Raw genomic sequence first — 16331 nt, 5'->3', positions numbered from 1 at the left:
GAAACAGGTATGCATACATACTCAGATTGTTGTACCACTGTATGGAAAACAGTAAGGGGCACACACTCATCAGTGCTACACATTCCTATCTCTACAATATAATAACATGAAAAAAGAGAAACCACATAGGACATAATGCAGAAATTTTAATATCAGTAGACATATCACAGTAAAATAACAATTTAATAATGTGCACTACACTGTTGGACACACTCTAAGGCAGTCTAGGATGACCTCACTGAAGCCCACATCATAGTCCTCTCTACCCCAACCATGTACAGACACATGTTGCCCTGGTTGCTTCACAGACGAGATGCAGGGGTGATGGTACCATGCTGAGATGAAGGACCATGAATGTGAGTTGAAGGCCTGAGACTGGAGGAATCACAGCAGATGGGCCAGCAGTTGAACTCTGTGCAGGTTGGACCACAGATAGTGATTACTGATAGCCAATGGTGGTTCTATGGACAGGTGGCCTGCCTCACCCATGCTGAAATTGGCTGAGCACAGTCAGGGAACAAAGAATTCTGCTGGTAGTATAACACTGCTACAGTACCACAGAGGCCAGGGTTTCTACTGACCATCCACAGCTGACAGACTCTCATTATGAGTGGCCAATGCAGCCACAATCTAATCGTGTCTGTGCTCTTGCCCTTCCTGCATGACATGTAGCTAGTGTACCACATTTTCGATGGTGTGTGCAAGTGCAGAGACATCTGATCAATGTCTTTGCTGTGACTGTTCATTCACCTGCAGCAGGAGGTGGACACCCAATAACACCTGTCCATGCACAACATCTGCTTGACTGTATCTACCACAATGCCCTGTTTTTGGTTGTTTGTGTGGAACTGCCATCAGCACCTGTCTCATCTGGGATCTGGTGGTCAATTGCCTCATCCTGTTTAACATCCACTGTACCAGCATTCTCTGAATGGCTAGACAATTGGACCTCCACATTTAAGGCTACCACCTCAGAAACATCACTGTCAGCTTCATGGATGGACTCTCCAAACACCTCAAGGTTACCTGTGCCAGGGAACCATCTCACCATGCTGAGACACATCTTGAACACCATCACAATCGACAGAATGGCTTCTGGAAGATACAGATAGTTGATGTGCGTGCTACAAGACACAAAGACACACATCAGGACAATGTACTTACACCATATGATGGATATCAAAGACATATGACATGGATATCAAAGACATATGATATATATATATATATATATATATATATATATATATATATATATATATATATATATATATATATACTGTATGTCACTTTAATGTTATAAATAATAATGACTTTATATAAGGTCTACTGTATGTATGTTTCACATAAGCTACATACATGAAGTATATAATTTGGTTACAAGACCAACATACATAACATATGTGAGGAATACTAAACAAAGACATCTGACAACACCTCATGGAGAGATGGTGCTGTTAAAGAGGAGTGAACTTTTAATAACTGTAGGGAAAAAACAGTGGTAGTGATCACATCATTACCAGCATTAACCAGATGAATACAGTTAAAACATAGTGAAGGTGTGACATACAAGAAGGACACAGTATTAATGGAGGACAACTACAAGATTAACAGCAACGACAGATATGAAACATTGCTAATAGCATAACACTGACAGACTCCTGCTGTGGAAAGGTTGTGGGTTGTACTGTGGATCCTGCAATGATAAATTAAAGAGAAAGACAGTACAGTCATGTATTTAGCAAACATAATACTGATAGCATCACATATAGAACACAGTAACATGGGCAGCAAATATGCATGTGATGGACATTGCAGCTGTACATGACATGGGCCTGTGTTGACAAATATTGACATAAATGTGATGCATTCCCTGTGTGCCACACATTGATGCAAGCTATGACAATTTTGCTGCAGCATACCTAGTCCGTCTGCACTTGAACCTGCACAGCTTAGGCCTTCTCTGGATGTACCTGTAGTGTACAATGTTAGGGAAATAGCAATATGACAGTAAACATCAGTGCCATGAAATGAGGCTTTGGCAATAACAAGGTAGTGGTCACAGTAACAGTATGGAGACACTCACCTGATGATCCCTGGAATGGTCCTGAATTAGATGGATCTGTGAATATTAATGCAAACAGCATTACAAAGGTTGTTTTTACTGTTCTGTCTGTACTTCATTTGTATCAAAACATGTCATTAGACTTATATTCATCCTCCTCACTCTGTGTGGATGTGTATACATGGCTCAACTCTGCTACTGTAAATCAAAAAACAATACATAAATGTGCATGCTACAATGATATGCAGTGATTGTCTCAATACACAGCCATGTAATGGAAAGAAAGACATACATGTTTGGCCTGGAACTCCAGTTTCATTCCCACCAGCAAGCACATTGCTCTTCTCTTACTTTATGCAGTAAGGGCAGAAATATTGTGATGTAATTCGGGGGGTCAGTGGTGGTTCACCACTGGTGGCATCCCTCGATCTCTCATAGCATTCCATTCTGTTGTTGTTGTCTACATGAAGTATCATGAACAAGCAGCATTGTCTGCAGGCATCATGAAATTGGTTATGGCCTCCAACTGCATTGATTATGTTGGTGAGGTTGATCTAGATTTCATGTCACCAAACTGTAACACCTGAATTGCCTACAAGTCTATGTCTTTGATACCAGAAAGCATCAGTTATGATGTCATTTTCCTGCGGGGAGATGTTATCACTCCTAGGATGGTTGCCCATCTGAAAGACAGTGATACACACATGATAATATCCCTGTGTGAGCCCATTTTTGCATTTGATTCTGTGAACAGCATGCCAACATAAACAGTATGCATTCCTGTGCAATGCAAAGGTCTGTATAACTGTTTGTAATAAATACTAACATGACGTACAAAAAGTAACAATGTCTCCATACATAACATTTGTAAAATCAACATATCTTGCAATATCTTTACAGTTTGTGCATGTGATTAGAACCCCCTCACACAACATATATGTTGAACGCTGGTCTAAATACAACAGCTTCATGCACAGGAGTCTGCTTACATTTCACATTAAAATACTACAGCAAGGAGCAATTGAACAAGTTAAGGAAAGAGTCAGAAAAGCTCAGGATCTATGGGCATGCCACACATAGTACGGATCCTTAGTATATTGAGACAGTAGTAATGGTACCTTTGTCAAGAAGCATCATTGAAGAAATATCCATAGGAGCAACAGCACATGTTTTTTAACAGTTTTATTAGGAAACATGAATTAAGAAATATCCATAATATCAACATTACATACTAGATATGAATAGTGTCAGAATACCTAGGTTTCCTTAGCTACACTACAGAGTGCAAGGAATTACCAGTAAGAATTTCAGATGATCCATAAATCAGCCTTCATTTACTGTTGACATTTGGCTCAAGGGGATTGTTACTGTTGAAGTGACATCCCGACTCCATGTACAAAATGGGAAAAAAGGGGTTGAGGATGGATGGATTTGCAATATACATCTGTCTATACAACTGCACATGGACTTAAATCACTTATTTAAAATAGTAACACCTGTATGCATAAAGTTCAAAACAACATCACTCCATTAACTTATAACTTCTGTTAAAGATAACATTTGAGTAAGAATTAAACAGGATCTGTGGAAATTACTAACTTGAAGAGACTTACTAATCACAAAAACAGAAATGTTACCAATTGCCAATGTACCAAATCACAGAATCAAAGTGCACCTAATGTGCACTCACCTTTAAGTACCATTTGTGCCATACATAATTCATGAGGTTCATGAATATTCAAGCTTTTGGAATCCTATTTGCACACTTACATATAAATTGGCTTTGTGCACTGTAACACCCAGGTGTACTGTGTAAACAACCGATAGGTAGTGATAAATTGTACCATGTGTGGCACGTGCCTGTTAACTTCCAATGATCTGATAACATGACATCAGAGCCACTTTCAAATATTTATTTTGATACATTTACTGTGCAGACCATTGCTAACTGTGAACTGAGTGGTACCTCAGTGAACATTTCCCTGTCTTTATATTTTCCAGTCTTTTTTCAATTTCACGATCATGATGGCTATTTCAAGGAGGTTAAGACATGACTTTGCACCTGACTGGGTGAAGAAATAACCCAGATGTTGACTGTGTAGTGTGCATGCCAGATTACAGACGATAAGAGCCAGACCCAAGAACTTTTCCATGATAGATGTATAGAACCAGATCATGAGGAATCTCTGAAGAAGAAGAGGGATCTACCTCACTGGAGTACAGTTTTGCCACTACTTTGATGACATGCATTGAGTGAAGCAGAGGGTCTATAATGGATGGTCATTGAGCTGTGGCAGCCCATAAATCCCTATAATAAGTGTCAATGTGCTACATATACCTCAGCATTTCTATGGATTTTACACATAATTCTCTGTCTCATACATATCAGATAGATATTTTTATAAACATTTAGTAGCTGCAATGACAAGAAACTCATGAGAATAATTAAGTGGACTTGGTAAATACTGTCCTGACAACTGTGGGTTTGATTCCCATGTTGTTAATTTATTCAATGGGCCTACTATCCATAATCATGACCTTTGTAGATATACATATGTTGTAGAACATCTTATGATAGAATTTCACATAGCCACTATCATCATGCATCACCAATGCCTAAACCACCTTGGCTGTGGATGGCTGCCCACTTTGTTTTCTGTTACAGTACTACATTATTGCCTATTGCACTGTTATACCTTTTAATAAAAACACATACATAACTTTATTCTTCCTTAGAAAGTATGCAGACACATTTATTTAATCTGAAAAGGAATACCTGTGTGTCTGCTTGCACATATATTTACAGTTATGTGTTGACAGGTGTTATTTCTGTATAATAAAATGTCCAGTATGTTTTTGCATTTTTGTATTCATAAATTTTCTAAAGACTTCTAATAAACACCTGCAGTACCTATTTTCTAAAATGAAATACCTTCTGACTATTAACTTGGCCTGCAAGGCACCCACCTCACATGTATAAATTTTGGTGTGCTGTAGGCTCCAATCCACATAGGGGAAACATATATCTGTAACTGTTATCTTGATATTATTAAAGTATTTTTTGGAGAAGCATATTCTCAAAACTTGATAGTAATGTTTCTGTAGTGCATGTTTATGAATAACTGCATTAGTCATTGAAGTCCTATGAATATGCCCATAATCTGGAATGATCTGATAACATCAGCTTTCTCACAACAGGGTTTGTAGAGCAGTACTGCTTTGTTGGGGAGTAATGTATATTGGCCGTTAGCTTGGCTTGTGAGGAAACAGACAAGGATGCCTGCCTTTTGGCATGCTGTGTGTTCAAATCCAGAGAGATGACACATATCCGAAACTGTTATCTTGCTTTTATCTGACTGATTATATGGGCAAGTGCCAGCATAGCCAGCTGGAGTTTTGTAACGAGTGATATGTCCTTTGAATATCAAAATGATTTCTATAAGATGCTTGTGTTACAAATGCATTAGAACTGTTTGTCATTTGTATATCAAATTGATTTTGTACAGATGCTTGTGTTGAAGATGTATTTGTGAGCTTTGCTTGGGTTGAAATGTATTAATAGTTCACCCTGCTGAAAGGAAGAGAAATGTACATGTATTATTGCAGCTGAATTAAATGTAAATGTTTTAATAGAGGATACTGGTACAGCAGAAGTTAACGTTAAGAAAAATAAGGGAAATCTAAATGAGCAGCTAAATCATTAAAAGGAACCCCACAGTGCTGAGTAGAATGGGAGATGCCAGGTCTGGGGGCAGAGCCTTTGTCCATTAGCTCAGTGAAAAGAGGGGAGGGCCCAAGTGCTGCCATAAACATTTGGATGTGCATTGTGGCCATCTGTGTGAATTCCTGTCTCAGTTTCAAAGGGGAATACTGTGAAAACCTAGAGTCAGGTGACCAGATGAGGTTGTTCTGCTAGCCCTCTCTGAAGTTATATTTTAGATATGAAAAGAGTATTGAGTATTCTGTTTGAGAAGTCTGACTTGAAAGACCCTCACCCACATCATCTTGCCTTGTGGAAGTAAGTAACTTAACTAGAAAACAATGATTCTTTTAGATTTAGCCAGGAATATAGTGAAGCTTAGTTTGGATATTGTTTTTCTTTATTTGTCTGAGTGTCCATCAATGCTCTTTTCAATATTTCCTGTGATCTGTACTCTGTGGTTTACTGTGAATATACATATTCAGTATTTTCATGTTCTTTTATTATTTATTATGAAACATATTTAAAACTTTTATTGTGGTTGATCTTTGTAGAAAGTATCTAATGTTTGACTGTACTAATATTTATTTGGTGATACTGTGTGTGACACTCCAGAAGGCCTAGCCATCTTGGCCAACTACTACCATTCTACACAGTGTAAATGGGCATCCTTTGTTATGGGCCTTAGAGTAGCTGATTTTGAAGTGTTTGGCAGCACTGATAACTACCTTATACTCTGGGCAGAAGGGGGTATAGCAGGTGCATCTGTGCCAGCCTTTCCCAGGTGCATGTGTGTGAAAAATAGAATCTCTCAGGGTGTGTTTGTCAGCTACTTAGGGCAGAGACATGAAGCACTGGGTTTACCGAGAGGGTGCTGGTGGACTTGGCTTGGACATTCAGGTTAGGATCTAACCTAAAGCTGTACCAGTGGGGAGTCTTATTGGGGATCTGGAGGGAGATGGATAGAGACATCCAGACCCTGGGCTGAATGTGTTCTCTGTGTGCTCTTAAGGGGAACTGTACTTGATACAGAGAGGTTGTTATCTGGAAATACTGAGCATATCCATTTATATTCCAAGTGCACATCTTTCTCCAGTGTCAGTTGTGAGGATTCAAGCTACTTGATTACTGGCCCAGCATGGCAACATCACATATTGGTAGCAGTGGTGGGCATCACACTCTCCATAGTATTTATTTAGAGAAGCATATTCCACTTATTGATACTAAGGTGTATTTTGAGAGTGGTTGTGCAGAACTCAGTTATATGTCGAATTACTACGAACATATCTGTAATCTGTAATGTTCTGTTAACATTAGTTATTTAACAGCAGGTTCAATAAAGCTTGCTAAATATTGTTATATGTCTGAGCAATTCTTTGGTTAATATTGTATACTTTATGAAAGTGCTATTAAGGTCTGTTTTGTCATGAAATATTACAACAAATTCAAGAACATCATCCTCAGGTTTTGAGGGAGTGGGATGGGCAAACAAGCAGTTGAAATACAGAACAGGGAAGATATATGTATTTTCATAGTGATGTGCACTTTTGCATGATCCTTGCACATACCTTACTGAGTCCCTTATGTACAGCAACATGTATGGTTCTGTTCACAGAAGCTCTGTACTGCATGACACTGTCCCACTGTCCGAGGAATGGATGCTCTCCATTACTGTTAATGTTTTGGAACACAGTGCTGAAATTAATGCAATTTTCAAACAGTTAACCTACATGAGCTGCACATGTTCATAATTTGCAATCCTAAGCCAAGATCCTTATTAGTGGACCATTCCCCATCCAGATGATGTCACAAAAAAAGTCTTTTCACTGCATTCAAAATATTATTTTTCAGTCAAGGAATATTATTAGCTAGGCAGACCTCAAGGTTAGAGTTTGGAAGTACATTGTGGCTGCTAGTTTGACTTTTATGTCCTCCAATCTGTGTTCAAGGATATTAACATCTATATGTAACCCTGTCAAATGTGTATTGTGATTGTTTAATGCTCTTCAGAAATAAATGTCTAGAAACTGTGCTGAGAAATGTTTATCACTTATTTGAGGAATACATCATTCATATATTCTCTTTTCTGATTTCAGGCAAGGAGGATTGCAGCAGGAATCGAACCATGTACATTGAGCTGACACATAGGCTTGAAGAACAGCGGGGGGAGACATGATGTTGATTATTTTTGCTGTTTTATTAAATTAAATGCATCTTCCCCTTTTTACAGGCCTGTATTTTTTCGCAATAAAATGTATACTTATTAGAATGCAGGAATACCCATCATGCATCAGTAAGGTAAGTGAAGTCACACAATAGCTGTGCTTACAATTGTAACTGAAATCTAAAAATGTTGAACTTCATGTAACATTGAGACACTTTTAGCATACAGTTTTTGAACTGTATCCACAACCTAAATAACAGTTGTGTTGGTGTATCTGTTACACATATGGTGCGCATATAAGTTTAAGTGCTGTAACTGCTGTCTATGACGTGTGGTTTGGTGTACTTTTTTAATTAATTCATTTGTTGTGCATAGTCTGACTCTTCAGAGAGTAAATGAGTACCTGTTGTGTCAGTGTCTGTACTGGTGTTTGCAGACTGTGTGGTATGCCCCTCAGTTCAATATTAGTATTGCATCTGCCTCCAAAACCTTGGTTGCTTTTGTAGCAATGCAGTTATAACCTAGTTTTGCTGACACTTGTGTAGCTGCAAATTTGATTGCAGCAGTTCATATTCAGCACACCCTGCAGGTCAACACTGGTATTGCATCTGCCACCAACACCTTTGGTGTTTTGATAGAAACACAGTTACAGCCTAGAGTTAACAGTTGTGTAGATAGACTTTTGTATCCAGCAGTTCATTATCAGCAAGCATATTAACAATGTTTTAAATTTTCAGGCTATTGATTGCTAATACTTTCTGGTAAATTATGCATACACTTGTACACATAAAATACTGTTAGTAACAGATACATTTGATACTCATGTCACCAACTGTGGACTGTATATGCACTCTTGTGCATGCATACCATGTATCTGTCATGCTTACATAGGTTCATAGGTTTATACTAGGCTATCTGCCCTAGGGCATTTATAAGCCTAGCCAGAGTGTGTTTGGCTTTCGCCACTCATTTTAAATTAATTTTGCTATGCCCTTTTTCGAGGTTAGTATACTGTGCCTCTGTCTAACAGTGACACAGAAGTGATACCCAGGGTAAACCTACGATCTCCCATGCACTCATCAAGATTCCTCTTGGAGAGAGTCAATGAGAGACTCTGCCTAACCTGGACTTGGATTTTATTCCAGAGTGAAGGGAGCCTCTGGATTATGAATCTGTCCCTCCAGCATGTCCTATTTATTTCAGTGCTGAGGTTCAAGTCTCTTGAGCGTGTAGCTCGATGGGATTTGGATTTTCTGAGGTGCAGCATGTCCATTAATTCCGGGTTGGACATGGCTTTATATGTCAGGCACAGATGGCCTCTGAGCAGGTGGTATGCCACTGAGTAGAGCTGGAGTTTCTTTAACCGGGCAGCATATGGCATCTGTTTGAGCCCTTTGATCCTCTTGGTGAGATACTTTTGGGGTCTTTCCAGTTGCTGCAGGTGTCTGGTAAGGTACATCCCAAAAGGGGCACTGTACTCAATTATGGGCCTAAAGAGGGATGAGTAAAGAGGAATGATGACCTCCCCTGATCAAGATGTGAATCCCTTCATGATTAGGTGGGCTATATAAAATGTATTTCTAACCACTTTGGCCACGTGGTTGTCAAATGAGAGATTTCTATCAACTTGGGTCCCCAGGTCCCTAATTACTTCTTCTGTACTTAATGGATTACCACCTATGTGGTAATTTATGGGCACTTTGATTTGCTAAAGGGGATGACTATACACTTTTTGGTGTTTAGCTTGAGGCCATGGCTCTGGCGCCAGTTGTCTGTTTCTATGAGGCCCTTTTGGAGGATGCTTGTGTCATCTGGAGAGTCGATTATGGCACCCAGTTTGCAGTCATCTGTGAACTTGGTCAGCCACAGTCCTTCCGTGTTGGCCTGTACCTCCGAGAAATATATACCGAACAAGAGAGGTCCCAGGACTGAGCCTTGTGGGATGCCACTTGTAACTGGTTTGGAGTCTGACATGGCTCCAGCAATTCTAACCATGTGGGTTCTGTCCGTGAGCCAGTTTGCAACCCATCTAGTGACATAGGGGTTTATATTTAAGCTGGTGAGCTTATCTATAATGCCCGAGTGGGGTATTGTATAGAAGGCTTTTGCGAGGTCCAGGTAGGCTGTGTGGACCACCTTCCCCTCGTCAATGGCCTTGGTGACTGTTTCAAAGAAATCAACCAGGTTTAAGAGGCAGGATCTGCCCTTAAAGCCTAAGTGGGTAGGATCCAGTGTCTGTAGGTCCCCAATATCTTTATTTATGAGGTCCATGATGATCCTTTCCATAGCTTTGCAGACCAAGCTAGTCAGGCTTATGGAGCGATAGTTTCCAGGATCCGTTGAGGCACCACCTTTGTAGAGAGGGACCACTATTGCTGTACACCACTCTTTGGATACACATCCTGTAGTAAGGCTGAGATTGAACAGTAGTTTTATGTTTGGGTTTAGCTCTTCTTGGAGTTCATGTAGGACACAGCCTGGGACACCGTCTGGTCCCATTGATTCTGTGTTTGTTTGCTTTGGAGAGGGAAGCTCTTACCTAATTATCTGAGATGTCAGGGGGGCAGCACTCCGCTGGGATAGATATTTGCCCTTTTGGTGGGGAGGGGTGGAGAAGTTTGCAGTGAACCTGTCAGCTAGGATGTTGGCAATGTCTGTGGGTTCGGTGTATTTTTTGGCATTTTTGACTAATTCTGAGCATATCTGGGAATTCCCACCCAGGTTCCTAACATAACTAAAGAAAGCCTTGTGATTATCCTTAGTGTCCTGTGCAATTTTTCTCCTGAAGCTGGCCTTAGATGATTTTATGAGTGCCCGTAGTTTTTTGCTAATACTGATCAGAGATGCCTTCCCTTTTTGGGATTTTGCTCTATCATGTAGTAGCTTCCTCCTCCTTCTATGGTTGTTTATGGCTGGGGTCCACCAAACAGGACGTCTGTCTTTGGAGGATTGGTTCTTGGTTTTATTTGGGATTGCATGATCCATGCATTCCTGAAGGTGTTCATAGAATGTGTTTATAAAGGATTCTGCGGTCTGGGACGTATTTTCCACAGGCCCGGGGGCTTTGAAGGATTCCACCTCGGTTTTGAGGAGTGTGAAATTTGCTTTAGAGAAGTTTTTCACTGTGGTTTTCATGGCAGGGGGTGGAGTTGGGATGTGAATATCCAGTGAGATTAGTTTATGGTCTGATCTTACCAGTGAGGGATACACTTCTGGTCTGGAGCATAGAGTCCCCATGTTGGTGATGATCAGGTCCAGTATGTTTTCCCCTCTTGTGGGAGTGGTAACAAGTTGTTCCATAGCATTTGAGTTTATAAATTCTAGGAACCTTTGGGCTAGGGTTTCCTCACTCCCAATACTTATTTACCATCATAAAGCCCTGCGACTATAGGAATTGCATTGAGTTACCTTTTTTAACCACTTTTACATGCGGTTTCTCAGCTAAACTACCATGAATATCTCATCGCTCCTTAAGACCTCTTTTATGAGGTATCTCTGCGTATCTCTTAGTTTGTGCTAAACACGCTACGCAGTAAGAAACGGATTTAAGCGCTAGCAACAGCTTATCTCTTGCAGGGTTTTAAATACCCTCCTATCATCTAGCGTACCTAAACCTCTAACTGTATGTTATTTACCGCTCACCAGCTACTTGCGCTTAAGCACTGTAGTAGTAGACACAGGGAACCAAGCGACTTTAACACCTTAACTGTTGGTGGTTTTAAAGTTTTACCTGCAGACCCTAGTTTTTACGGCTCCTAAGCGGTAGCTATTTATTTGCTGCTGATGCCCCTGTAAATGCCTTATTTCATCCTCAACTATCCTTGCTAGTCTATTATATAATATATTCTGTGATTATCTGCACTATCTACTATACTAATTTTGTTTTTATTTCTTTTCTTATTACTGACTTACTGAAACCTCAGAGTTTATTTTAATGATTAATGATAACTGAGAAGCTGTTTATATATGTATTACATTTGTACTCTCCAGCAAATTGTTATTTTATATGTACTGTCATCACTGTATTAATGCAATGAGCTAATGCTTATCAATAGGCTACCTTATTTCAACTACTAAATAGAGTATAAGTATTAGATTGGTAGTTATTCTGTTCTTTCAACTGCGTTTTTTTGTTGGACCTTTTTCTCTCATGATAATACCTGTGTAAACACTGTTCTTATTGTTTTTCTCCCTATTCTTACCTGCCTGTCTATCCCTAAAGTTCCAGCTGAACTATATTGTTTCCAGTCTTCTTGTAAATCCTCCTGGTGCCAGAAGAACCTGCCAACCCTCTTGTGACTGATTGAAACTACCTGTCCGTTACTGCACACTCTACCAAGAAAGGAAAAGGAAAGAAAGTAGAGAAAGTAGGTTCTGGGCTTAGATTTGTTTGCAAATCAGACTCCTGTTCTGGTATTCCTATAAGGGTCTTATAGTTTGCCTGTGTGTGAGTCTCTAGCAGCCAGTACCTGCCCTTCTTAGCCCCCCCTTCTCCCTCCCTTCGTATGCTCTACTCTCCTACTTTTTAACTATTTTTCTCTTCTCCCACACACCCCTCTTGGTCTTATTCTTTATTTCTCCATTTCTTTCTCTTTTTTTCTGCGCTATCTTATAGGTAGCTCCTTCCCCTCTGTTTCTGTTGTTTCGTATGCTGTTCCCTTCTGGCTCCATCTAGCCATTACATTCTGTTTACAATAGTACTCTGGCTTCCTATTCCTTTTCACCTCTATCCTAGCCTCACTCTCCATCTGCCCCCTATCTCTCTACTTTGCTCCATTCCTTGTAAGCTGCCTACTTTCCCTGTTAACTTAGACCTGCTCTTCCTCTATTGTCACTGTATGTTCACATACTGATTTTACCTGTCTGTGCTCTATCTTCTCCCTGAACTCTGGACTCTACTTTACCTTCTTTTCTCACTATATACCTCTCTCACCTTACTTACCTGCATTTTTGATTGCCTCCTTTCCCATCTCTCCTTCAGCTGTTTCTTCCCGCTCCGTTAAGCCTCACTCCGCCCTCCCTACCCCCAATTCCCACCCACCCCAGGGGTCCTACTCTTATACCTCCCTGAACACACCCCTACTTCTTTCTTCCAATACCCTACCCTGCTTTTTCCCGCTCCCTGTTAATCACACCCCTTACCACCTCCTCCCTCTTACCTCATTCCTTCCAAAATCCCTCCCTTATATCTGACCTCACAGCTCTATATTTGACATCTACTTCTTTTTATTTTCTAGTTTTCCCTTTCACTACCTTTTTACACCCCTACTACCTCTCACTGGCCCTCTTTCTCTCCTCCCTCTCCTATTAGGCTTTATATCCTTTCTCCTATCTTAGCCACTTCTAGTATTTTCCTTAACTCCTACTATAATACTCTCTAACTATGCCTCCCAACTCCTCTACTATGCCCACACTTATAATTCCACTCCTTACCATCCTGTTCTCTGCATACCTTTTTACCTTCTTTGAAAGCCCTCTTTCTGTCCACTCCATTTACCCCAATAAACACACATCTTCCCTTATAAATACTTCTCCCATTTTACACTCCAACATTACCTTTAACACCAACTATCTTTTACCTAAATACCACAGACTCTCCCACCTTAAGTATGTATATCCTACCAATAAGAAACTAATACTTCAAATCTTTATAAAGAACCATTTACTAACTAAACCTAATATTCTTACATTACAAGATGGAGACATCCACCCTAATCCTGGACCAGCTTATCCCTCTCCCAAAACTAATTCTCCTAAAATCTATGACTCCCTCCTTATTGGACACCTAAACATTCATAGTATAAAAAACAAAATAGCTCAATTACATGCCCTCCTTGATATTCATTCATTTGACATTCTGTGCCTCTCAGAGACTTGGCTCAAACCAGAAACAAAAGACACTGAGATCACACCCCAAGGATATAGCATAATAAGACTTGACCGACCAAAACGTAAAGGTGGTGGAGTAGCTATTCTTTTTAAGAATCAGCTTAATATCTCTACTCTTCCTGCCTATCCTACCCCAGATTGCAAAGTAGAAGCCATCATAACAAAACTCCAAATAAACACCAAAAATCCCTTTACATTATCTGCATCTACTTACCACCAGGAAACAATATACCCATACTAGAACCCTTTCTCAGCTGGGTATCTGCTACTTACCCCAAGAAACTATAATTCTAGGTGACATCAATATTGACTGGAACACTATCAATGCAGATAATCCTTCCTCTCATATGAACCTATATGGTTTCACCCAGACAATCACTTCAACCACTAGAATCAACAAGCCTAACAATAAAGAGAGTATTTTAGACTGGATACTCATAAACAAAATCAAACATGCCTACAAAGCAGGAACCCTGCCTGATGATATAAGTGATCATGCTTTAACCTTTATTACTAGAGAAAGAACTGATTTCCCAAACCCCCCTAACATTCAAAAATACGCTCTACTAAAAATTTTAACATAGACCTATTTCAAAATGAACTCAGCAAATGCAACTGGAGCCCCTGAAATCTCTTCCCTTGAAAATGCAGTATCATACTTTAACACCACTTTTTTATCCATTCTCAACAAACATGCTCCTGAACGCACCATCAGAATGAAACCCAATATTGCCCCATGGCTCTCTAAAGAAACTAAAAAGCTAATTCTCTCCAGAAATAAAGTCTGGGCTAAATGGAGAAACCATAGAAATTCCCTTGACCTTCTTCATTTCCGCCAACTTAGGAACTCGACAAAAAAAGCAATAATTACTGACAAAAAAACCTACTACTGCAAACTTCAACAAACTCACCATAACAACCCCAAACAGTTTTGGTCATCTATAAATAGACTCCTCTCCCCAGGAACATCCAAAACTCCCACCCCTCTCAATGCCAACCCAGATACTCCCCACCTTACTGCAAATGCTTTCAACTCTTTTTTTACAGACACAATTCTATCACTAGCTAAACAACTTAGCACTAATAACTCCAGCCCACCTATAAACCAAACACACCCTTCAAATAACTTTAAAATACAACCTGTTCCTACATCTTTCATCTCTAGACTTATCCACAAACTGAAGCCATGTACCCTTCTGCTGACAAGCTCCCCTCACTTTTTCTCCAAGAAGCTGCCAAAGAAATTGCATATCCAGTATCTATACTTATAAACAGGACAATCCAAGAGGGAACCATCCCAGACATCTGGAAAATATCCCATATTATCCCTTTACATAAAGGTGGAAACTCCATTGAGTACTCAAACTATAGACCAATTGCCCTCCTTTCTCCCTTAGCAAAAATAATGGAAAAATGTATTCACCAACAACTTTTACAGCATCTCTCTCAAAACAACATAATAGCAAACTGTCAACATGGTTTCAGACCACATCACAGTACTACCACTGCTCTCCTATCATTTGTAGATACTATCAACAGGAACAACGACAACCTTCTCTCTTCTGCTCTCTTCATTGACCTCTCTAAAGCTTTCGATATGGTCAACCACTCCATTTTAATTAACACTCTTACATCCCTCTCCTTTGATAATCTTGCCATTAACTGGTTTACATCCTACCTTGGCAATAGACAGCAAGCAGTTCGTTGGGAAAACCAAATTTCCTCACTTATACCCGTTTCCATCGGTGTACCTCAGGGCTCCATTCTAGGACCTCTTCTCTTCTCCCTGTTCATCAATGATCTTCACTTAGCAATTCCTCAATCTACCTGCATTCAATATGCAGATGACTCCACCCTTATCTGCTCTGCTTCATCTCCTAATGAACTTTCTTCTATTACTCAAAATGTCTTCAACACTGTAGAAACTTGGTTCACCAGACGCAACCTCCTCCTCAATGCCAAAAAACTAAACTTCTCCTTTTCTCTCCTAGCACTAGGTCCACCCCTTGAACTTCACCATCTCCTCAAATAATGCCACTCTCATTGCTCCTGATCCAACTACAAAATTACTAGGAATAACAATTGATAACAACCTCTCCTTTGACCAGCATATCAACAACACCATTAAAACAGTCAATAGAAAAATAGGAAGCCTATATAGAATTAAACCTTTCCTAACATCATCATCCAGAGCCAAGATTGCCCACTCTCATCTTTTGTCTACTCTTCTTTATGCCTCACCAATTTATACTAACCTTAAGAAATCCAACCTTAACAAACTGGCTACTTGCTACAACAACATTGCCGCTTTGCCACTAGTAACCCCTTTAGAACTCATCACTGTATTAACCTGAAACTTCTAGGCTGGCTTGAACTACAAAACCTTCTGTTAATCCCTCAACTCACTATTGCCCATAAAATCTTATACCAACCAAACAAAACCCCAATTCTTTCTAAACTTTTAATCCCTTATAACAACCTAAACTCCCTTCGCTCATCCAGTAAACTTATGG

At 39.8% G+C, this 16331-nt stretch overlaps 1 long non-coding RNA gene across 1 annotated transcript in view; it reads left to right on the top strand.

Moving 5' to 3' along the window:
- LOC122811860 overlaps positions 1–8023 on the top strand; it is a 172887-nt gene extending 164864 nt beyond the window's left edge. Inside the window, exon 3 of the long non-coding RNA XR_006366310.1 lies at positions 7862–8023. This is a non-coding gene — a long non-coding RNA (uncharacterized LOC122811860). The remainder of the gene's footprint in view (positions 1–7861) is intronic.
- The last annotated feature ends 8308 nt before the right edge of the window (positions 8024–16331 follow it).

The sequence above is a fragment of the Protopterus annectens genome, chromosome 9.part0 (genome assembly GCF_019279795.1).
Source record: "Protopterus annectens isolate FY-2018-M chromosome 9.part0, PAN1.0, whole genome shotgun sequence".
Taxonomy (NCBI): Eukaryota; Metazoa; Chordata; order Ceratodontiformes; family Protopteridae; genus Protopterus; species Protopterus annectens.
The sequence above is the reverse complement of the archived record's forward strand: the minus strand, read 5'-3'. Positions and strand labels throughout refer to the sequence as shown.